This window comes from Lineus longissimus, chromosome 5, assembly GCF_910592395.1.
Source record: "Lineus longissimus chromosome 5, tnLinLong1.2, whole genome shotgun sequence".
Classification (NCBI taxonomy): domain Eukaryota; kingdom Metazoa; phylum Nemertea; class Pilidiophora; order Heteronemertea; family Lineidae; genus Lineus; species Lineus longissimus.
Genome location: NC_088312.1, coordinates 17,422,465 through 17,446,860, shown reverse-complemented (window position 1 = coordinate 17,446,860; position 24,396 = coordinate 17,422,465). Strand labels below are relative to the sequence as shown.

At 38.1% G+C, this 24,396-nt stretch overlaps 1 long non-coding RNA gene across 1 annotated transcript; it reads right to left on the bottom strand.

Annotated features, from left to right (window-relative positions):
• Positions 1–1,549: 1,549 nt before the first annotated feature.
• Positions 1,550–9,094, bottom strand: LOC135488711 (uncharacterized). The gene is made up of 3 exons (XR_010447018.1): positions 8,931–9,094; positions 2,844–3,299; positions 1,550–2,624 (listed from the first exon to the last, which is right to left on the bottom strand). It is a non-coding gene; the product is annotated as an uncharacterized LOC135488711 (long non-coding RNA).
• Between the last annotated feature and the right edge of the window lie 15,302 nt (positions 9,095–24,396).

Sequence of the window (24,396 nt, the reverse complement as noted above, 5' to 3'; positions counted from 1 at the left end):
CTTAGGCGGCCAACTTCTTTGACATCGTTGGACGATGTCAATGCAACAGTTGGCTAATGGACACCCAATGTTGTTGCTCTTCAGATACGCTTGGTGTTGTTGCCCTTCGAACTCTTCGTGAACCAGATGAAAAACCACATGTGCAAAACAAAGTTCTCGTCTGTCATCCATCACATTGAAGAGCAGCTCCAGCGGTTCCTTGAGAAGCACCACTCAACATTCGTTCCTTGAAGTGCACTCATGGGAAAATCATAAATAATGTTGGGATAGAGTTCCCTGCTGCATTGATGGTGCACAATGCAGTGACCAAAGTGCCCCTCTCCCCCGATGTGATCTTTCCCACTTGTTTCATCTTCTTCAGTGCAACCACTCTGTTCCCAGTATCTCTGGAACAGTGGAACACCCCGTCTCATCAGCATTGTGGATATCTGTACTTCTACAGGATCTTCTCCAAGTTGGTGAAGAACACTCCAACATTCGTTTTATTGAAGCTGGTCGCTCGGGAAAGACTGGTTGCTTCAGGGCGGCGTTATGTTAAATCAGGACATCGTTTCATATAACCGGTAAACCAGTCCTCACCATTACACTTGTTTTCATCCCAAGACTGAGGATAGTTATTTTTGTTCCAAACGGCAAGCTGATAGGCCAACTCCCTGACTTGTCTGCAAGTCAGCCCATATTGAATTTCTGCAGCTCTAACAAGAAAGTCCTTGAAAACCATTTCCTCATCGGCACTAAACACCTTCCTGCAGCTGTAATGCGGTGCATAAACCATCATTTCATATGCAGTCTTTTAAAACTTATCCACATAGCAACGCAACGTCGAGTTCTTTATATCAAAAGCCTTTGCAGCTGTTCAGATACTCATTCCATCGACAACCACGTTTTGCACAGCTTACTTCATCATTTGTTCATCTGTCTTGCCAATTTTCCTCTCATTACTCTTTCTGTGTCGTATCATTTTAATGAAAATGTTGCTAGTATTGGAAGCTCATTATCTATATTTACTAGGTAAAGGGGGCCTACTGGTATAGGTAGTCCATGACTGATTCATAACAATATTAGCAAATTCTCATTTTTCCTGCATTCAGAAGGAGCATTACTAACAGTTCTGTTACATAAACCACCTGGGCACAGTGACTCACTTGGTCAGGGCACAGTGAATCACGTATGCAATGATTAACTGTGTCCCGATTCACTGTGCCCCATGTGCACTTAATGACCTAATCTGCCTCCCAATGTCACCATGCTGCTTTTTCTTGAAAGAAACACATGTTCAGTAATGTGACAAATACAGCTTGTGCATATTATTTAATTTTGTACTTCTGGGTGATCTACAAGATATCGCACACAAACATGAATCAGGAAAATTTACTTTTGATGCCTAAAAACAAACTTTACCGTGCTATTTTTTATCCACAGATTTTTTCAAGCCATGTTTTTAACTTTCATGAGTGGGGATTACCCAAACACAAAAAGTGATGATTTCATATCAGAATTCCCCCTGTCAATTTTGACAGAAAATCCTCTGATTGACTGTGCCCCGTGATTCACTGTGCCCCGGTCAGCAGTCCTTGCATAGTCTGTCAGGTGAAGCGCACATGCAAGGATGTGAGAGAGAGACAAACAACCCACATTCTCTAGTTTCACCAAATTTTTCCTCGAATTTCAGAGTTTATTGTAGTAGTAATAGTAGCAGTAGTAGTACTAAAAACATTTTGTGCTTTGTTACGTGAGCATACTTTAGGAAGTGCTCTTCGTCCGATTTACCATAGTCATGGTCCAAACTGGTGCCGTAGGGATTTGCTGGTTGGTAGAGTTGAAGCATTGCCATTTTCCCCTCATCAATGTGCTGAGCTTGGAATTGGATATAAACACTGAAATCACGTTCTTAAATTTCTTAAATGACACTGTATTTACAACACAAATGCATATGATGAAAGTCACCATCACCAGATCTTCAGACAGTTAGAACAGAGATGAAGACTGAAAATCAGACTTTTATTTGACAAGTGATGAAACCGGTGCATAACATAGTCTAAGCTGAAAATTCAGAATACCATTGCAAAAATTGGCTGGATAATCAGGATCTTTCCTAAATTTAGTTGGCTTTGGATCGTACTCGAGTTGATGCTTTCTCGTTGCCTGCAGACCAGTTGATGTTAGTTGTGAACCCTGTGTGGCTTTGCACGATGAAATATTTGTAGAACCTGAAAAATTATGGTAAATACTATGGTAATGTATTGAAGGTTGAAATGAACAAATAAACCTTATTAGTAAGTAAACCAATTTAAAACAAGCATTTTTGTAGACTGCAACAAGTCATTGTCATTTAATATGTATTTTTTAAATGCAGATAGTACTTATTTGAGTGCATGTTTGTTCTGTGATGGTTTCTCCAGATTTAGAAAAGGTATAGACACCATACATGAGACAGCCAACATGTTTGCAATGTGCAGTAGGGCCCTGGCCTGCACCACATTTATATTGAGAATCTTGGATAACACCAGTCTTATCCAAACTGAAGTCAACAGTGTACGATACCGATCTCTTCATTTCCGCCCTAACACATCCTGTGAAGTAGGTGAGATCTTGATCCAATGATACTTAGGTATCTGATAAACCTGCAAAAAATGAGACATTATTACAATCAACAGTCCACTGCACAGCGAACTGAGTTGACTTTTATAATGAAAATGTTGCTATTACGGTATTGGAAGCTCATTATCTATATTTACTAGGTAAAGGGGGCCTACTGGTATAGGTAGTCCATGACTGATGGGAACATGTAGTGACTGAACACTTGCTATTTTAGCTGAATTTCATTTCAATAGTAAACTCACCTTTGCTTGTACAATTCCTAGAACTTTTCATCAAAACTCTTGTCATCAATATCAAAATATTTGACAGCTCGTTCATAAGACAGGGCTGGGAGGACCATTTGGCTGTGTACATCCTGGAATGTTGACTGTTCTGGCAATGACATGACGAATTCCGGTTCCATTTCTTCATGGTCTTCCTTGCCAGTTGGTCAGTTTCAGCTTCAAAGGCCTGATGCTTTTGACGTAGGTTCTTTCCTTCTTTCCTTGCCCTCTGAAAAAATTTCCTCCTACCCACTTCCTATCGAACCATTGCGAGAAAGTGGTACAGTTCGACTTGAGGAGTTGGACGCTGGTATGACAGTGGAGGGTTGCATTTCTTCTTCGCTGTTGGCTGGGATCAGGGGTACCGCATACAGACCAAGGAAGTTCAGAGGCTCTTTCTTTTTCCTAGACATCATCAAGTTGATGAAGTGGTACCTGCAAAGAAAAAAAGATTTGTTGAGTCCTAATTTCATGCTAGTGATGAATATAATACAGTAGAATCTCGCAATGTTGTGCAGTGGGGCACATGAGACCTGCTGTTGATTAATATTGGCTATTGGATGACTAAGATACCCAGTTAGGAAATCAGTGAAGTGGTTCTCACAGCAGTCCTTCATGCCCTGAAGTATTTCGATAGCAACTTTTTTGAAAAATTCTTCTTGGTCAGGAGCTTGATGTTGCATTGCAGCTTGGTACATGGCAGATGTGCACTTCATTGGGAACTCTTCAAATACTGGGACGTCATACGGATTGTTAATGGAGTAAGGGGCTGTCTCCAAATTGATTTCGTTTCAAACGCGTTTGAAACGGGCCAAAAGCGTTTATTCTAAAACGAAATTCAAACGAAAATCATCCGTTTATCTGCCGTTTATCAGCTGTTTGAAAAGCGTTTGAAAACAAATGCACACCCCAGACGAAAATTTCGAAACGCTTCCAAACGAACACGCCCGATCAGAACGCTTGCCAAACGATTTCCAAACGATCGCACTAAACGGATCTCAAACGCACGTCAAACGATTGTCAAACGCACTTCGTTTCAAACGAAACGATTGTCGAACCCACTTCATTTCTAACGAACTGGAAACGTACTTCGTTTCAAACGAACGGAAAACGCACTATCAAACGAACTTGAAACGTACTTCGTTTCAAACGAAATGTGCATGAAATGCGCATGCGATGCTATGTTTCATTCTTTCACTGATTATCTTGAGAGACGACGTGTATTTCGCCCATTTATCTTTGTTATTTTCGATCTTTATCAGTAAGTCTAATTGAGATTCAACAGTTGCATCTAGAGAAATTTGCTTCTAATTGCTACCGTATCACTGTTTTTAGTACTCGGCCTATAAATGCGCTTTTATAGGCCTATCTTTTCACAGTCCTGCGACATCAGGGCCGATCGCATGTGTTGAATATCAATCCTAAATTCTCATTTCAAGTAGTTAGGCTTGTATCAAGTAGGCCTAGGTCTATGACTAGAATTAAATTAGTACCGATTCGCGCACATCGATCTTGCGGTCGGCCCAGACATGACATGTATGTATAGGCAGAATCATGCCTGCCTCCAAGACTTGCCGTTGTGTAACTGCACATGTAGGCTATACTAGTAGTCACTATAGCCTATCCTAGCCATTCCCTATATTGGTACTCTTGGCTCTCCCATTTGAATGAGTCCTGCCAATCCCACGCTGCAAAAAAAATAAATAAACATTGTCAGCGCGGTGGCCGTATTGCCTTGGTATATGACTATGAAAGTTTCGAACTTACCCACTCTTTATTACCAACCAAATGACCTAGGCCTACTTTATGACGTTAACAGACTGAAGTAGCGTTTGGTAGAGTAACTACATGCGTATAAATGTTAGAATTGTAATCCAACCAACAACAACAAGAGAAATATTTTGAGGACGTTGTGATACTGGGTGATACCGATACCCCCAGATTATTTTTTTGGTGACTGTATTCTCCCCGGTATTCTCCAATGCATTTAAGATTTAAATGATCGTACATGTCCACCACCAATTATTTCAGGTTTGTGTTCAGCATGATGGATCCCGGTGATGTCAAAGACATAGGCCTACCAGGTGCAGAAAAAGGTAGGTTTGATTTTATAATGTAATGCTAATTGCTATACTAAAATGCTCTCTTCGAACTTTGATATACCAACCATCTACCGTACTGTATTTATACTTGGTTTCATAAATTGTGTTCACACATCCTTCTGCCACCAATGAAGATGCCTACCAGAAATTCAAGCTGTTTTCATGTTTTCGTTATCCAATCAAGAGAAGGCTATGTTTAGAATAATGAAATTAATGTGCACATTTATCTGGTCAGCTTCGTGAGGTCTTATGGCTTCTGTAGGCTTCTGGTAGTGCACAAAGATTTCATTTTCTGAATGCTCATTCTTTTGAAATTGATATTTGAAAAAAAATGTATTAACTCGAACGGAAGGCTGGATTGCAGCACACAACATTTACACTTTGTTATTTTGGTTCACTATGTGATCCTTATTTTGAATATTTTGACACAAAGTCTACGTCAAATCATCGATATTGGCATAAAAATGGAATTATAATCAATACCGGTACAACACTATTCTCAGTCTTGTCAACCCACCCCTTGATTGATAGGCACGCATGGGCCTCTGTCAGTGTTACTTAAAGGGAAACTGAGCTGCCACTTTCTAAACAAGCTGCTTCAATTTAACAATTATATTTAGAATAATGAAATGAATTTGCACATTTATCTGGTCACCTTCGTGAGGTCTTAAGGCTTCTGTAGGCTTCTGGTTGTGCATTGATATTTCATAATTCTGAATGTTTTTTTCAAATATATTAAAAAATGTATTAACGGGAAAGAAATGCTGGAACGTAGCATGCACACACCTATTTACACTTTGATATTTTGGTTCACTATTATGTCAGTATGTTATCCTTATTTTGACACAAACGTCTATGCGGGTACGTCAAATCACCGATATTAGCATATAAAATAGAACTATAATAAATACCACACTATGATACTCAGGCTTTTCAGCCCGCCCATTGATTGATAGGCACGCATCGTCCTCTGTCAGTGTCACTTAAAGGGGACTGCGCTTCAGCGTTTTTTCTGTAGAGGCCGTGGGCAGAAAGATAGCAGCCAGGATGAAAGGCCAGCAAAAGCAGATTTGGTGAGCCGCAATGATGGATTGCACCCAGCTTTGGAAGGAAGTAAGGTGTTGACGCAGCTTGTGAAGATTACTCTCAAGCTACTGGGGGCTCGTACATCTAAAGTTGAAGATGTGGTTGTTCGTTATCCATATTTGTTCTGCCAGGTGTGCAGCCAGCTGGACACGGTTCTGGAAATTGTCAGCAGTTTTGGTACAAGTGAAAACTAGACTTGGGTGTTTTTATGTGTTTGTGGTGATTATGATGGTTGTTATTTTAATTGTAGACCTAAAATCTTTTTGCAATGGTGAAGAGTCTTTATATATTGTAAGATTTGAGGGTTTTAATTGTGAATTGATCAGTGGTGAATCGTAATGAATCCAAAATCTGAACATATTGTCGATTTTGAGTTGGTTAGTATGTTTATTATAGCTGGGTTGTATTGTTTTGTTGGAAATGCGTAATAATAATAATAATAATAAATTTACATTTATACCCGCAAAATCCAATTTAGAATTGCTCTAATGCGGTCCAAAACAAGTTCGAAAAAGGTGCGTTTTAAGACCCCGTCTGAAGATTTGCTCACTAACTGCATTCTGCAGATCGGGACTGAGGCTATTCCACAGCCTGCATGCTTGGACTGTGAAGCTCCTGCCACCATATGTCCGAAGGCGAAACCTGGGGATCCTGAGAAGACATTTGTCTTCAGACCTCAACGATCGTCCAGGCACATACAATGGCAGGAGTTCTGAGATGTAAGTGGGTGAAAGTCCCTTAAAAGATTTAAAGACTAGTAGAAGAACCTTGAATTGGATTCTCTGGTGAACAGGTAGCCAGTGGAGAGACCTAAGGACTGGGGTGATGTGGTCAGATTTACGTGACCTTGTGACTATGCGTGCAGCAAGATTTTGCACTTTTTGCAACTTATTCAACACATTATCGTCAATGCCAACAAGCAGACTATTGCAGTAGTCCAACCTGGATATTACTGTTGAGTGAACAAGAAGTTTAGTGGTAGCCTCTGTCAGAAACCTTCCCATGCGCCCAATATTTCTGAGTTGAAATGTTGCACACTGAACCACCCGGTTCACATGTGAACACATAGACAGTGTTTGATCGAACATGACCCCATGCGTAGGGCAGGTTGTGACATTATTTTGCTTTTGGGAAGGTAGAAAAAGCATCATGTCTTCACTGCATTACTAAAGTATTGAACTAGAACTGTGAAATTTGCTTTCAGCAAATTTGTGTCCATCACCAGGGGATGACGAGTTGCTCCACAGCCATTCACACGTGGGTATGGCGATTTTACGAATCTGCCCAACATTGCAAAAGGAAGTAGTGTAGTGATCTCCCTGTCTATTCGCTATACCGTTTCGCGAATGATCTATTTCTAGACATATTCGCTCGCTCCTTTCTCAAAATAACACGCTCATTAATCATTCAAACAGTCAGATGGGCATGATAGATCATCGACAAACGTAATGTGGTCACTGAATGGGCATCCCAGAGCACTATTGTCTACATATTTTAGAATTGAAGCAGAAAAAATCACCGTTCGTTTTGCACAGGTCGCTATTTTCATGATTTTTACGTTAACTCCAGCCGTTTGGAATTCGTTTGAACACAAACAGCAGGAATTTTTCTTTTTCACGGAAACTATTTGAAAGAAAACGAAAAGCGTTTGGAACGCGTTTGCTGACAAATGGCGCAATGCCGTTTTTGACGAAACGAAAACGAAACGCTTTTCTAAACGTTCTTCAAACGAATTTCAAACACTCTTCAAACGAAGTTCGTTTAGGGTGAAACAAAATTGCGTTCGCTTTCAAACGCTATATGAAACGGGAAATAAACGGTAGGGCCAGCGTTTGACAATCGTTTTACAAACGTTTCAAGATCGTTTGGGTGCGTTTTTATTGTTCACATTTCAAACGAATTTCAAACGATCTTAGATACGCGTTTGAAACGCAATCAATTTGGAGACGGCCCTTAACCATCCACTCACAAATACGCTTGTACATTGGCTGAATATCACGATATGAGTGAAACCCCAGTAACACGTGTATCATACTGTAAAAGGAATGCACTGTAGCAGATTCCTCAGGAAAATTAACCATCAAGTTCTCTTTCAATTCAGTAATTTGGCGGTTTGTGAGTTTCTCATTTGATGCCATGTCCGACATAACATATGACAATTTATGAACAATATGCTGGGTGGTGGTATAGCCACGTGCTGTGACTTCATTGAGTTCCAGCTTCGCTGTCTTTGTGATGTTTACATCTGTTTCAAATGCAACTCTTCAGAATCCCAGGGATTTTTCCCTCAATGGTGACGCAGTTGCCAAGGATTTTGTTTTTTTTCCTAGGTGTCCCATCTTTATGGAGTCCCAAATGTGAAAAGGTTGTCAAGAGTTCTGATTACATGACCTTAACCCTTTCAGGACTGAATATGTTTTTCCGGACTGGATATTTTAAAAGTTTTTTCATCCAAAATCGAAAGTTTTTGAAAGCAAAATATCAGCTTTGCAAGAATTGCTATAAAGTTGGCATGAATAGAAAAGGTATTCCCCAGAATGCCGGGAACCCTCTGAGCAGTTAAATAATGCGGATTGGCATTAGAAATGACTGGAAAACCGATGTTGTGAAAAGAGTAAATGTATTTAGCGTTGAACTCTCCCCTCTGAAGAGACTTAGCGAGTGAAAAAGGGGCAAAATCGGCTGCTCCAAATTCTAATATTTAAATTTTATACCTTCCCAAGCTCTCCGTACCCCGTTTCCAACACTAAAACGGTTGATTTGGGCACCCCACCGCTAAATACATTTACTCTACACCCGAAAAAAAAACAACAGAAAAATCCCTTCACACTAAATTTCTAAAAACCTAACAAATAAAGGGTTAAAATCAACTACTCACCAAAAACGTTAATCCCAAGAGAACTCCAAACGATATCCTACATTTCTAACATTTCCACGTTACGAACACATCCAAATAAATCGAAAAATTAAAAAACACACCCCCCTCACATCAGATATTTCACTAAAAATCCTGCTCCGATCACACCACCGACACTGTTAAACAGCTACTACATATTATATCCCACATTAAAAGCTCAATACCGCAGGTCTCACTACATGTAAGGCCATTCAACATAAATTACTTGTTTATCATCACCGCCCGCCCCGACATTTAGGTCCCGTGCCGATTATTTTGATATTCGATATATCAAATATCAAGGTACCGTCCGCTCCAAGTTGTGCCCTCAACTTCCAACTCAGATTCAAACAACCTACCGGCCTAATTTTACCTGACCCGGTGGCCTGTTGATAATTGATATCCATTTCCCCGTTCTGGCCATCACACGTGTGGTATTAGTTACGACTAAACAAATCCAGAGACGCAGCATGCAGCCAGCCGATGCTGAAAAAATGTCTCAATACCTCAGTACAGGTGACACCAGTCTCGCTCAACGGCAATGAATTATTTTCATTCAAAGTGAATTGTCAGCACACAAAAGAATTATTGACTCAGTGAGACTACACTCGGGGAGATTTTGGAACCAATACTTTCTCAACCTCATACCTGCGTGAGCAAATGCGTATAGGCCTACCAGTTATTTTTATATTGCCGATGAGCCTGGAATCGAGATGAATAAACGCATGTGTTTTTATTTCTTGCTCAACGCATGAATGTTTGACCAAAGCTTACACACTATGTGGTGTATGAGGAGAATGTTTTCAATGGGCGAGACTTGGGGCCATGCTGCTTGCTGTCACTTTGCATGCTTGTGTCAGATATACATGGATTTGTACGGTACATACATGTAAAATGTCAGGGGAATAAATCATCAGCAGATCATGGTGACCAGGATATAAAAAAGAAACAGCTGTTGATGTCCATACAAGTTTTGTAATTAAACTTTAATTTGTATTCTCCTGTCCTTATTTTATCTATCCATTTTGGAATTTGATCACTGTATACATTTTTAGGCCTCCCTGACACATCTGTTGTACTGATTATAACTTGACATGGCTTATACATACATTTGTAATATGTCAGTCCAAAAATTATCAAATATCGAATATCAAAGCCCCTCCCAATGGAATACATTGCCAAGTTCATGACCGAAAAATATCAAATACCAAATATCAAAGGCCCTCCCCATCAAACATTGGCGCCAAACAAAATATCAAATATCAATATCAAAGGGCCTCCCCTCCAAATATCGTGAGGTGGAGTGATGATAAACAAGTAATTTATTTTGAATGGCCTAACCTTTACTCATTAATCATCCTACTGCAATTACTCTAACTGATTAAATATTTATCCAGCGGAGTTGACGCTCCAGTGGAGCCTGGCGTCCCATTTAATGAATCTACTAATGCGCAGAAGAATTGAAAAAGAAATTTTGATGCGTCAATCCTGCGCGAGAAATTTTGAGAAAAAATTATTTTTGATTTGAATCGGGACTAGGAATAATTGATCGGTTCATTAACAGCCTAGCAACCAATCGAAGTAACGTAACTAGGGAAAAGGCTGTATATACCGGAAGTGAAGTATGGAACACCTATCATGAGTAATAACACAACCAATCCTTTAATTCTTGTACACATGATCTCTGAAAGGTATGGTAGAGTAATTTACTGAATATGATTGATTAATTTAACGAATGCAATTCATGTAACATGAAATAACTTTGCTATTTTTTGCCCAATATTATCAAGTGAGATATCGTTGGAAAGGGATTTACGAGATCTATAACGTCCTTTCATCAACACTATTGTTATTTCATTCCATGAGGAGTATATATGGGGCTTTATTCAATGTTTTGTTTTCCAGCGGAAGCTGGCGCTCCACTGAAACCACTGACCCCTTCAAAACTACTGTCTGCTTTTTAATTTGACCAAGCCTTTGTTTTCATAAAAATATTCCAGCAATGAATGTAAAAGATATAGCAAACCACTAAAAATTTTGCTAAAGGAAGACTGAGACTCCGATTTATCTTCTACATCTCCCTGGGTTATACTTTCAGAAGTAAATAGTTGCCTTTTCATCCGAATTTGCTGTAGCTGGGCCAGAAAATGTGCCAGGATACCAATATTTTGAACTCTTGTTTCGATAGGATAATAGGTATTCACAGCAGAAAGACTAAACGCCCCGTAATTGGTGGTAATTGGCAAATTTTAAGCTGGAAATTGTCGTCTGGTCAAAAGAGGCAAAACGGCCTCGATCCAACCTGTCTCTGTAATGTACTGAACTAGACTAGAATTAGACGTGTGTAACTTCTCCCTGATTAGTTATAGGGCCTATTCATATTCTATGAAGATTTACATGAAGGACCTGAATCTGTCTATTCAGTAATTAAACGCTGTGTTAAGCTGAACGCCCTTCATGAATTTGGCCCCATTTGTCTAAGCTTGATTCCATCTAGTCTGTCCACATCTCCCTATCTACCATAAACCTACATTTTGGTACTCGCATATACTACAGTACAACCTCTCTATTGCGAACACTCATGGGACTGGGCCCAGGTGTCTGCAATAGAGAGGTGTCCGCAATAGAGAGGTTATGCCAAATCGTCCGATAGGTGGATTTGAAGTTCCCGCCTTGCAGGTCTTGGTTTTCTCTGTGTCGACATCTAATGTAGAAACTTTAAACCTGTTGGCTGATCGGTATTTGCTTGTGATGTTGCGTTGAATGACGTGAGCTACTTTTGAACTGAGGGAGTGAATAACCTCTCTAGTAAAAGGTGCCCCTTTTAATGCAAAATCTCCTCGACATGTCATAATGTGTGAAAAAACACCATAATTTCTGTCCATCAGCCACCTTTGATTAATAATTAATTAACGCATATTTGCCGCAACACTGACAAAACCGCGTGGAGTTATGAGTGTCTGTTGACACAATAGGCCTATGTGATTTGTTGAAAAGATGAGTAAACAAATGCTGTGGCTTAATCAGTATGCAAAAACACAATGCCATGGGGTAATTACGTTGATTAATTACGCAAATATCACACCTGTCGGGCCTACTTGACTCTCCAAGCGCACGTGGGAAACCATTGTTTTTGCCTACTGTCTGTAATTGGGAGGAATTGGACCAAAAATTGGCAATCGCCCTGTCCGCAATTCGGAGTAGAGAAGTGTCCGCCGTACAGAGGTTTTTGTTATTGGAAATGACTTAGAAAAAATCGGGACTGGCCGGACGTGTCCGTAATATAGAGGTGTCCGCCTGAGAGAGGTGTCTGCTATGGGAGGTTCTGCTGTACTTGCTATATTTTCTTGTCATTCATCTCATTCCTTGCTATTCAATTCCACCAGTGTAGCTATTCAGGCCGCCAGGCCTCTATTTTTCTTTAGCTCACTGGAACGCTTTCCTAATTCACGAGACCAAGCAATCTGTTCAGGCGATCTTTGTTTTTTAGGCATCGAAGCGGGTAGATTAGATTCAGAGGCTGTTACATCTTTCCCTTGTGAGTTGTTCGCCGTATCCAGTGGGGTTCCACTCTGAATTTATTTCCCGAAAATTTAATGATTGATTATCTGTTGGAGTTTTATGTGAAACGATTTTCTCGCTACTTTGTCCGTACTTCTCGCTACTTCGTATACTACAATTGCTAAGAGTGAGTAAACTAGTTGTGGCCACGGCCATAAGACCTCCCATCTTCAAACTGAGAAAATCAGTCCACCTCTCCAACTCATTCATCACGATGTAATCATTTCTAAGATTCTCGTACAGATTGTCTCGTACAAATCCACCTAGCTAAGGAGGAATAAGCTTTGATGGCTGTTTTGCTAAATGTGTCACTAACTCTGGAGGATAAGCTGCTCTGATAAATCCTGTGATATTTTGAAATTTCTTTTTCTGACATATAGTCAAGGTCGTTAAAAGTGAATTGCTTCCCAGTGAATTCTTATATCTTTCCAGTGGCAACTAAAAGCTCTAGATCCCCCTTTGTGTGTGTACCTTGTTCGGACAAGACTTGCCTGGGGTTGACTGGGTTTTGACTAGTTTGTTGCCTAGTCTGATTTAATTGATTTTTATTCATCTTTAGTTGATAGTTAGTCTGTCTGCAAGTCTGACTGCTAGTTGGCAACGAAGAATGCTGCGAAGCAGGTATTGAAGACACTATGGCATCTATCAAATCTTCACTGGAATTGATTTCTCTGCTATGCGTTTCTCTGCTCATTAAAGAACTAAAAATTCTCTTGGAAATTCCAAACATAAAATCAATTTTGATGACCTGTTTTTTCTTACGAGATCTAAAATGTCATCCCTTTCACATTTGGGAATTATGTCGTTTTCCTGTAATGCTACCTTCATTGAATCTTCGTCTTTGTTCAAAAACAGTATCAGCATACGAATGTTTTCCCTAAAATCCTTCACAATAGAGTTGTATTTTTGAACTAAAACCCAAGTAGTTATTCCATAATGCCTTCCCGAGAATGCCAAGTTACAAAGCTCGGTTGATTTTCTCTTACTGTCATGCAAATTGGCACAGTCTTCAATAATGAAAAGTGTGTTTGAACCTTTGTCAACTTCCATGGCAGCAAGTAATGATCTATTCAGATTATTCTTAACAATATTGGGATCAATAATGATGAGATTTTTATCTTTGAAAATCCACTCTCGGTTGTATGTTTCATTGTGTTCCAAGGTTAGGCAAAACAGAATGATGTTTTCAAAATTTCCTTTGTAGTAAGTCTCCAAGAAATTTAAGATGAAGTTCCACAATTTGTGCAGCCAGAAATAATAGCATTAAAAGGTTTGTAAATAAACAATGAGGAGCTCCCTCTGGAACTTCCGCTGGAGTTAGCAGTATATAATGTCATTTATCCAGTAGATTTATCCAAGGGATTTATCCAGGGGGTTTATTTCATTGGGTTTCGTGGTATGAGACCATTATCGTATAGTTATTCTGCAGATAAATTACCAAGAGTAACTACCAGACCAAGTTTTAGAAACTCATTGATATCGGCCTGGCTGGGATCTCCAATTTTCATTTTTGAAAATCTTCTCATCAAAATGCTATAACCTACCATAATTCCCGATAAAAAAAACTTCTGTAAAGTGTGTTCACAATATCTTTCTTGTCAATTGTCTCCATTTATAAACCACAAAATTAATCTAATAAGTTCACGCTTCATGCTTCACCTAATTCATTACGCTCACGATTAGAGAATTTTGAACATTTAAATGAGCGTCTGAAACAATAAATTTGTGCATTTTGTACGGGCCTTTTGTCCCATCTTTTGTGATAGCCAACTGAATTCCATCTTTTGTGTTTTGCAAAGCTATTCCACTGCCAGTGGTTCTGAGATCAATCCACAACCCAAAATAGTTCTCATCACCATAATACTTTTCAAGATTTAAATTACAGTCGTGTGTTTTCTTTTATCTTCGGACATGAAATTTTTTTTTCGCTTCTTCCCATTGATCTAACAATCTCATTCCTTCGAGGTATAGTTTAATAGCCATTCCCTCGATCGTAACTTTCAAACTTGAAATTCCCGGATTTTCGAATTTTTCACTGTCTCTTTCGCCGTCGTTATATTAGGTTACAAATAGTAACAAAATTCCTTTGACTGATCTTTTTGGAAAATTGATATTTTCGTTAATTATTGTTTCTTTTGTCTCAACGTTTATTATCTTAAAATGATCTACCCAATCGTAAAATACCGAAAATCCAGAATTATAAGTATTTTGTAATTGCCCCGCGACTCTTTCATCTGTTACAGTGTCATATTCCATAAATATATTTTTCAATTCATAATTCATTGGTGCCAAGATCATGCTAAATATAACGTCCTCCTGAATTGGAAATTTGTAAAACGGAGCATGGGTTGAGAGCAAGTCAAGGTCAGTTGGGATTTTTGTCAAAAACGGCTTTCAAAGTCTTCTCGTTGCTGGTTTCCCCAGTGATGTCAATCAAAGCTACCCCGGATCTAAGCTGTCTGAGGTTACTGCTTTGGATTTCCTGAAATACTCTATTTTCTCTCTTTTTTCATTGGACAACCAGTGGTCTTTGTAGGTGGCGTACAAATTATAGTTATCGATTTCAAGAAGGTTTTCAGTTCCCCACTTAACAGTCAGTTTTGAAATAAGATTTCTCCCCAAATTATTTACTACAGCAGTTTTTGCTGTTTCCTTAGATAACAACATCCGCCAACAGATAAACACTACCAGGTACGAAGAAAGTATTATTATTTAACTTTGGAATCCTCACATACAGAGTTTCCTTTGGTTTTGCCGATGATGGATTATTAGTGATAACGTGATGATGACGTTCAGCTTTCAAACCTAGTGGAACGCGATTGCTTCTTTGGGGGTTTAACACTTTTCAGTTGCCATTTATTTAGTAAGATTTATTCTTCCCTCTAAACGTTTTTACTCCTTCGATTAAACCATAAACAATGGAACTTACAACAACGAGCAATAAAATTATCAGATGCTCTGCCAGAAACCCAACAACTGATTTCAGAATGAATGACACGATCGAATCTATTACTCCTGGCAAAGCTGCAGCCATTTCTAAGCCTATTTTTTTAACCAATAAGCGAATTTCTTTAATCCAATTTTTACCTGATCTGGGATATCTGGTTATGGAAGAGTTGGTCCAGGGGGATTAGGATGTTTTTTTGTTGATCTCAAGGAATTACTAATAGAAAGACCTCAGGTTGTGAAAAACACTATTATCGCAGTTACAACTGCTCCAATAGTTAGGTCTTCCAATTTGAAGAGCAATTTTAATATATCTTTCAGAGGTATTTTTGAGTCTGGTTTTTTAATGTACTCTCTCCAAATTCTCTTCCATCTTTCATTTTGTGATTCAGATTCATCATTAAGGTATTTCAAATTTCTCTTTTTTGATCTAATTCCTCCTTTATTATCTGCTTCTCCACAGGATCATTTTCTTGATCATATTGTTCATCTGGATCATCATCAGGGTTTTCAGGATTAGTTTCAGGATTAGGTTCAGGATTAAGAATGTTAAGGTCACTCATATCTTCCATTTCAAGTTCTTCTCGTCTGCCATCAGCCATTTAGATTAATCAAAATACACTAAAGGGTTAAATTTTACTTTTTTAATTCCCCCTTTATCCTTTACTCCTTCAATTACACCATTATTGAACTAACAACAATCATCACTAGGATGATAACATTTTCAGCCAGAAAACCAACAACAGCACCTACTGATTTCAGGATTAGTGAAACAATAGAACCAATAATACCTGGAAGAGCTACAATTGACTTCTTAGCCAATTCTTTAAGCCACCTAGCAAGTTTCTTGAGTCCTTCCTTTACTCTATTTGTAATGCTTGGTTCTGGTTTTGGAGGGTTCGGATTAGGCCTAGTTGTCAAACTAATGGAATTACTAATAGCCAATCATAAAGTGGTTAGTATCATAATGAGTGCTGTTACTAAAGTACCAAGTTTAAAACCTTCAAATTTGAAGAGAAATGTCATCTATCTTTCAGAGGGATCTTTGAATCTGGTTTTTAGCTCACTGTTAGGGGAGTCTATACGATAGCCCTGTGTCCGTCGTCGTCCGTCGTCCGTCGTCGTCCGTATCCTGTGTGACACGTTTCTTAACCACTTGTGCTATGAACTTGGAACTTTGTACACATTATGACCTAGGTCACATGACCTCTGGCAGCGAATTTCAGTCCGGTCTGATTCTTCACCTGGCCATCAGGGGGCTAAAACCAAAAACTTAAAAAGTGCGATAAATCGTTTATCACTGATTTGTTTTTACTAAAATTTTTATGGTGGGTACCCCTAGCAAGGATACATCACATATCATACGGGTTTTTGATTTGACCTACTTGTCAAGGTCACAGAGGTCAAACTCACCAATTTCACCGATAGTCGCACGTTTTGTCTTTATTCGTCCTGTCGTCTTTAAATTTGGTATGTAGACACCTGTTACGTAGCTCTACATGTTGACCAAAAATCAAGTCGATGTGGCGTACTTTTCAAGGTCACTAAGGTCAAATGGTGTGAATGGGCCGTTTGTGTGTAAATATGGCACGTTTCTTAACCACTAAAGCTATGAACTTTAAACTTAGTACACATGACGCCCTAGGTCAGATGACCTGTGACACTGATTTTTGGTCAGGTCTGATTCTTAACTTGGCCACCAGGGGGCAAAACCAAAACATTGAATAGTGCCATATCTCGCTTATTACTGATTAGTTTTTGGTAAAAATTTTATGGTAGATACTCTTAGCAAGGATACATCACATATGATACGGGTTTTTGATTTGACGTACTTGTCAAGGTCACAGAGGTCAAATGGCGTAAATTGGCCATTTGAGCGTAACTGTGGAACGTTTGTTAACCCCTAAGGCTATGAACTTGAGACTTTGTACAAAGGACCTCCTAGGTCAGCTGACCTCTGACCCTGAATTTCAGTCCGGACTGATTCTCGACTTGGCCACCAGGGGGCCAAAAGTGAAAACCTAGAAAGTGTGATATCTCGCTTATTAGTGGTTCGTTTTCAATAACCTTTTTATGGTAGGTTCTCCTAGCAAGGATACATCACATATCATATGAGTTTTTGATCTGACCTGCTTTTCAAGGTCACAGAGGTCAAATGGCGTAAATTGGTCGTTTGATTGTAACTATGGCATGTTCCTTAACCACTAAAGCTATGAACTTGAAATTTGGTACACATGACTCCCTACATCATGTAACCTTGGACACTGAATTTCGATCTGATCTGGTACTCAACTTGGCCACCAGGAGGCCAAAACTAAAATATGTAAAAAGTGCAATATCTCGTTTATTGGTGACTTGTTTTTGATGATATTCTTATGGTACTTACTCCAAGCAACGATACATCACATGTCATACCGACTTTGGTTTGACCTATATACTATACATGTACAATGTTTCTTAACCTGGATGAATTCCAAAGCACCAAATATCTATATGATGAGCACAATGGCCCCTGGCCGTTTCATTTCAGATAATCCTTCACTTCTTCTACTTCTTCATCAGATGAAATAGATATTCTCGTCATAAATTTTTCAATGTTATTTACCGAATCATAATTTCTATAGTCACTTTTAATTATATCTTTGAATTTATTTACTACATTGGATCTCTGTTCTGATGGTCTGCTGATTGGAGTTCGTTTCGGAGACGAAAGTCGTAACTCATGAACAGTCGTATGCGTTTGAATTTGTTCTGTCAGAACCAACTCTTTTCTCTCTGGTTTTGTTCCAACAATAGAAAGATCTTTTGTGGGGTCTAAATAATGGCTCATTTCATTTAATTTATCCACGACTGACTTTCCACCAATAGACTTATTAATTTTAGATTACTTTAGCAGATTTCCTTTAAAATCTGTTATCGCAACCCAAACTAGATCTCCTTCATTGCTCCGACCAACCATGAATAGATCATCTTCAAAAATATAAGGCCAATATAAGGAGGGGTTTATTTTTAAATCATGTTTCTTAATCTCACTAATTTCATATCCCGTAAAAACGAGTTTTTCCAATTCCTTTAAACGTCCTTTTGTAAACCTAAAGTTTTTTGAAACCACTGGAATTTAGAATTTTCCTTTTTATTTTTTCTTGATCCTCCACATCCAGAACAAACCACCATTGATTTTGTATTTTTTTAGATATACTTTCGATTCCTTTTGACCAGTCAACATTCGGATTATTATAATCAAAATTTGTGGTATCATCAGATAAATGACTATCAGAACTAGTTGGTGAGTTGTAAGATGTATCCATATCATTAGGGTCAACATTATATAATCTGCAGGGGATCAGAATTCACTGGGGGGTCATAGTTAACAGGTGGATCATCTTCGGGAGGGTCATCTCCGCCATCAGCCATTTAGATTAGTTAAAATATCAAATTAAACTGACAGCTCCACCAGCTGCAGCGGCTAAAATAAATTTAATGTTTTCATGATCGGATGAATCATGAACTTAAAACCATCAGTGGAAAAACTATCTTTTTTTATTCCCCCACTTAATGTTTTTTCAGAAGTTTCCTCAGGGATCCTTTTATCCCCAGCTTTCAATTTGTATGTCTTTACGGTCGGACCTTTCATTAAATGAGGTGCAGTATTCTTTTTGTGGTTGATGTCATTTTTCCCAATACTCATTTTTTGTGGCGCTATCAAAATAATATTGTTGTAATTCATGATGTTCCCAATTTTTAAGACCATGTTGGAACCGATGATGTATAAACCCGGAGCGATTACATAATCCAATCTGGTGTGGGATTCGGCAATTGAGTTTTGATACCTTTGAATTGAGGTAGGAATGTCGGCATGTTTGTTGATTGAGTCTTTTAAAAGTTTGGTTAATTCTTTCTGGGCATCAAATTCTGTTACTTTTGCTCCTGTAATCAGGGTTCTGGTGAGTGTTTGGGCCCCTAGTATGCAGTAAACATATGTTCGGACAGAATCGTTCAGTCTCTCTATACCGGGGTTTGAGAAACCAGATGACTTAAAAATCATGAATTGTTGATATATCTGACAATTAGAACATTGTTTGATAACATCAAAAACAGTTTTATGTTGATTAACATGCCACTTGATGAAAGTATCTGGATATTTGAAGGTAGCCATTCCAGCATCCCAATCTGCAGTAAACATTGGAGGCATTTTATTTTCGTGAACCTGCATCAGGAAAAAAATTGTTTTTGAGTCATTAATGTACCGTATTTTCCGGCGTATGACCCGCGGCTTTTTGCCCTCAAACAGGCCCAAAAAGTGGGGGTGCGGGTAATACAAAGGTGCGGGTCTTGCGTGGATTCTGAGAGGGATAAGCCCCAACCCCAAAGAAAAAAAAGGGGACCAAACTGGTTACTTGATAAGGATTTATGTCCATCGTTTTCGCATTGTTTTCAACCAATATTTCCGCCATGATCGCATAGTTTGTGATGTCTCCGCTAGGGAAAATAGTTACGGCCATGCTGGAATTGATCCACTTTGGTTAACAATTAAAAAAAACATGGCGGTTCTAGGATGTCAACATCAATGATTGGCTTACTATTTTTGGAGAATGCGGGTCTTGGAGCAGTGCGGGTCATAATCAGGTGCGGGTCTTGCGTGGCTTAAGGTAATGGTCAAAGGGGGTGCGGGTCATAGGGCAGTGCGGGGGATAATCCGGAAAATACGGTAGTAACCTGGATCTGTGATGTTGGGATCATAGTCTGGAACACTCCAGGAAGTCCACCCGTCAAAAACCGAAAAATCATACTCGTCTTTTAAACCAAACTGGCTCAGCAACTCTCCCAGCTTTCCCCGGTAAATGCCATTATTCGTTTCGTTAAAATTTATTTCACCCGGACTAGGGATCTGTAAGTTTTTCATAATTTTACAAATCTGGTAATATGTGTGGAATCTATAAAACGATATAATCATTGGAATTTTGTGGTTCAGGTGTTGGTTTACCAAAACCCCACAGCCGGTTGTTGCAAACCACACTGCCATGTTAAATTGATTCTGGTAAAACGACAGTAGGTTTTTTTCCAATCGTAAACAATCTGATCTATTTTTCAAACTTAAAAATCCCGGAGTTATGTTACTTTCTTTTATTTTGAAAAAAGGGATCATCACTAACATAAAGAGCAAAATTAAAAAAGTCATAATCAATGGCCTTCCTACCGGGCTGTCGCTCCTGTGCCAGCGGATAGTACATCATTTAGTTAAGCGAAGTAGGGGGGTGCGCTCGGAATTACTGAAGGTATTACTGGTGAATAATAATTGTAAACATAATTTACTGTGATTTTTTCCAAATACTTCTTGACTTCACAAATCTGTTGGAGTCTAAATTCTTGTGGTCTATCTAGAGGGGCATATTTTACAGAGGCTTATTCGGGCAAATTAGGATAAATTATATTTTCGTTACTCTCACTCATTTATTTAATATAATTTTAAAGATGTGAAATGCTAGAATTTTTGTTGGGTACTATAAGACAACATCTCATCCAAATGAATTGTAAGATCATTTCAATTTTGACCACCTAACCACTTTGACTCAATCATAACTATTTTTTCATGCATTTATTTAAGTAAGTTTTAAGTTTTTCAACTTTCGGGATTTTGATTTTTAAAATTTTAAGATTTTTATTTTATTTTTTTATTTTCAGGATTTTAATTTTTAATTTTTTCTGTATTTTGATTTAATTTAATTTTTCTGGATTTAATTTTAATTTTATTTTCGGGATTTTTATTTTATTTTTATTTTCGGGATTTTAATTTAATTCTTATTTTTCATTCCAGAAATAAAAAAATACCGAAAATAAGTATTTTAATTTCAGAAATAGGATTTATTAAATTTTACTTATTATTATTCATTGTGAAAATTAAAAAAAAATAAAATCTATAATCCCTTGTGATTTATTTCATCACAAAAAAAAACAAAACAAAAAAAAATAATAAAGATTTTAATTTTATTATTTCTTTCAATTATTATTTCTTGAAATTTCACTCAAACGTAAAAAAAGAAAGTAGATTTTCAGGAATTTGTATTTTCTATTTTCAGGAATTTCGATTTTCTATTTTCAGGAATTTTTTTTTCTATTTTCAAGATTTTCCATTTCTATTCTCAGGAATTTCCATTTTCTATTTTCAGGATTTTAAGTGAAGATATTTTTATTTTTTTTTATTTTTCGGAATTTTCGATTTCTATTTTCAGGATTTTAGAAATCTATTTTCAGGAATTTAGATTTTCTATTTTCAAGAATTCCGATTTCCTATTTTCAGGAATTTCTATTTTCTATTTACAGGATTTTAAGTTTTTTTTAAGTTTAGAGATTTTAAGTTTTTAAAAAAACTTTCGAGGTGTTATGTTTTTTTAAGTTGAGAGATTTTAAGTTTTTTTTTCTTTTTTGGGATTTTAAGTTTTTTTAAGTTTAGAGATTTTAAGTTGTTAAAAATTTTTCTGGAGCGCTAGCTCCGCTGGATTTTAAGTTTTTGAAATGTTATTTTAATTTTAAGAATTTTTAGATTTATTGTACAAATGAGATTTCATGATGTTGGTTTTTATTTTTCCCATTGTAAACAAAGTAAATAACAGAATTTTCCTTCAAGGTTTCCCTCTGGACTTCTGTCATTTTGTGTCATTCAAACTTACCTATGGAACACTTTTGCATGTTACTCCATTTGGGCTCAAACACAAGAGTATCCCTTTAATTTTATAAAGGGAGAACTGAGTTAACAGCTCGGCCGCCAGGCGGGGCCCTGACCAATCCCGCTAGATCACGCCGATCTCATGCCGCCATATTCAGTCTTTACTCTTGTGCTCCTACGAAGCACATCGTTTTTTCAAAGCTGCCGTGAATTCGATTTGCCAAATTCAACCAGCGAAGTCTAGACGATCTTTGGGTTCATTCACCTACGGAGTAGACCGCCAAACTATTCTTGGCATTAATATTGTCCAGTCTATTTAATTATAGACCTTTCTTAGCTAGCTTAGTCGACCCGGCTCCATTATTTTGATCTTGGTAGGGTAGATTTACGTAGGCTATTCTCCTCTCTATTGTAATGAACAAGACTCAGATCCATGGCAATAGTGATTAATTCAAGTAGGCATGTTTTCTTTTCCATTAATAATTGCATCCTTTCTGGCCTACTTGGGGTTCCCAGTGATTTTATTGGCATTGGTACCATTTTTTATATGGCGAACCCCTCCGACGGCGTCCTTTGTCTCACCACAAAGGACTTCGTCTGGTGGCGGGAAACAGGCCGCGAAGACGCCTAAACCCTCTTCCGGTTCCATTTCCGGGCAGATAACCCGGAGGTCTACCAGACCTTCCGCCACCACCCCTTCCGTCAGCCGAGTTCCGGTTCTGGCCGGGGCTGCGAAGGATGCGGGATCAGACATTATCAATGTCTGTGGTCCCAAGGGAGACTTACATCCAGTAAGTCTCCAAGGTCAGGGTCAATGTTTTGTTTCCTTTTTTATCTTTAATGGCAAAGATAAAATCTAAATGTGCAAGAGGTAGTGGATACCATTTTTCAGTGTTTAGAGTAGTTTTTTCACTCTATTTTTTGTTACTTTTTGTGTGCACTAGTAGAATTGATGCACACAGAGGGTGTGGTGGCGTACATAACGCATCAGATTTGAGTCAGTCTGAGTATGTATTTCTTGGTTTGCTTTGGAGTTTAGAAGTTAACTATTATTTTTCTGTCTGTAACAATTATAGAATTGCAAGATTTCTTATGCTATGTGTTATTTTCGGATGTGTCTTGAAGGGGTTGGGAAAGGAGTATTTGTCTGTTATCTCAACAGTATGTGCATATGTATTTACCTTTCTCTCCTGTTTACCAGGGGCTATGCCTCCATGTGTCATTGTTAACCTGTACTACTGTTTTATTGTGTTAAAACTTAGCGGTGATATTGAGATCAACCCAGGTCTTGATCAGTTTGAATCAAACGACCTTGAAGTGTTATGGGTAAAAATAAGTTACAAGGACTGGTTTTGTATCCTTGGGACAATCTATAGAAATCCGGACAATCTAGTGGAGTATTGGAAAAGGTTAAGTGATAATATAAACAGTGTTGTGGAAATGTATGGTTCAAGTAACCTAATCCTCGTAGGAGACCTGAATGAGGATCTTTTAAATCCTAATCTAAGGCAATTAAATAATATTATATTCAATTTTGGTTTGGTCCAATTAGTCACAGAGCCGACAAGAATCACAGAAACTTCTCAAACTTTACTTGATCCCTTTATTTGTGGTAATGACATAGATCAACGTGTATCAAGTTGTCAAGTTTTGTCACAGTTCTGTAGTGATCATTGTCCTGTCATTGCCACTATACAGACCCGGATGAGAGTTTTTAAGTCAAAACGTAATGTCTGGCTGTTTCAAAGGGCTGATTGGGGACGTTTTCGTGCTGAAATTGTTAACAGTCGACTTGAAATATTATTTGATGATGTTTTAACGGTTGATGTCATAACAGAACGTATATCCGATACCATATTGCAGTTGATAGATTAGAAAAGATTCAGATAGATGCTCTTTGAATTATTACAGGTCTCACTGTTAGCTGTTCAAATCAAAAGTTGTATTTAGAATCAGGGTATACACCTCTCGCAATTAGACGTAAACTACATAGGCATGTTATGTTTTATAAAATGGTTCATGGGGAAACCCCGACGTATCTGTCAGATCTGCTTCCTCAGCGAGTTGGTGAAAATAATCGGTATAACCTCAGAAACCAGAATGATTTTGTACCCTACTTGTGTCACACTGAATCATATTATCACTCATTTTTCCCTGCAACTACAAGAGAATGGAATGAACTACCTTTGTATGTAAGAAATGCTCAATCTGTAGGTGTTTTTAAGAAATTACTTCAAGACATTTTGTTTACCACTAAGCCACCCTTATGGTTTTATT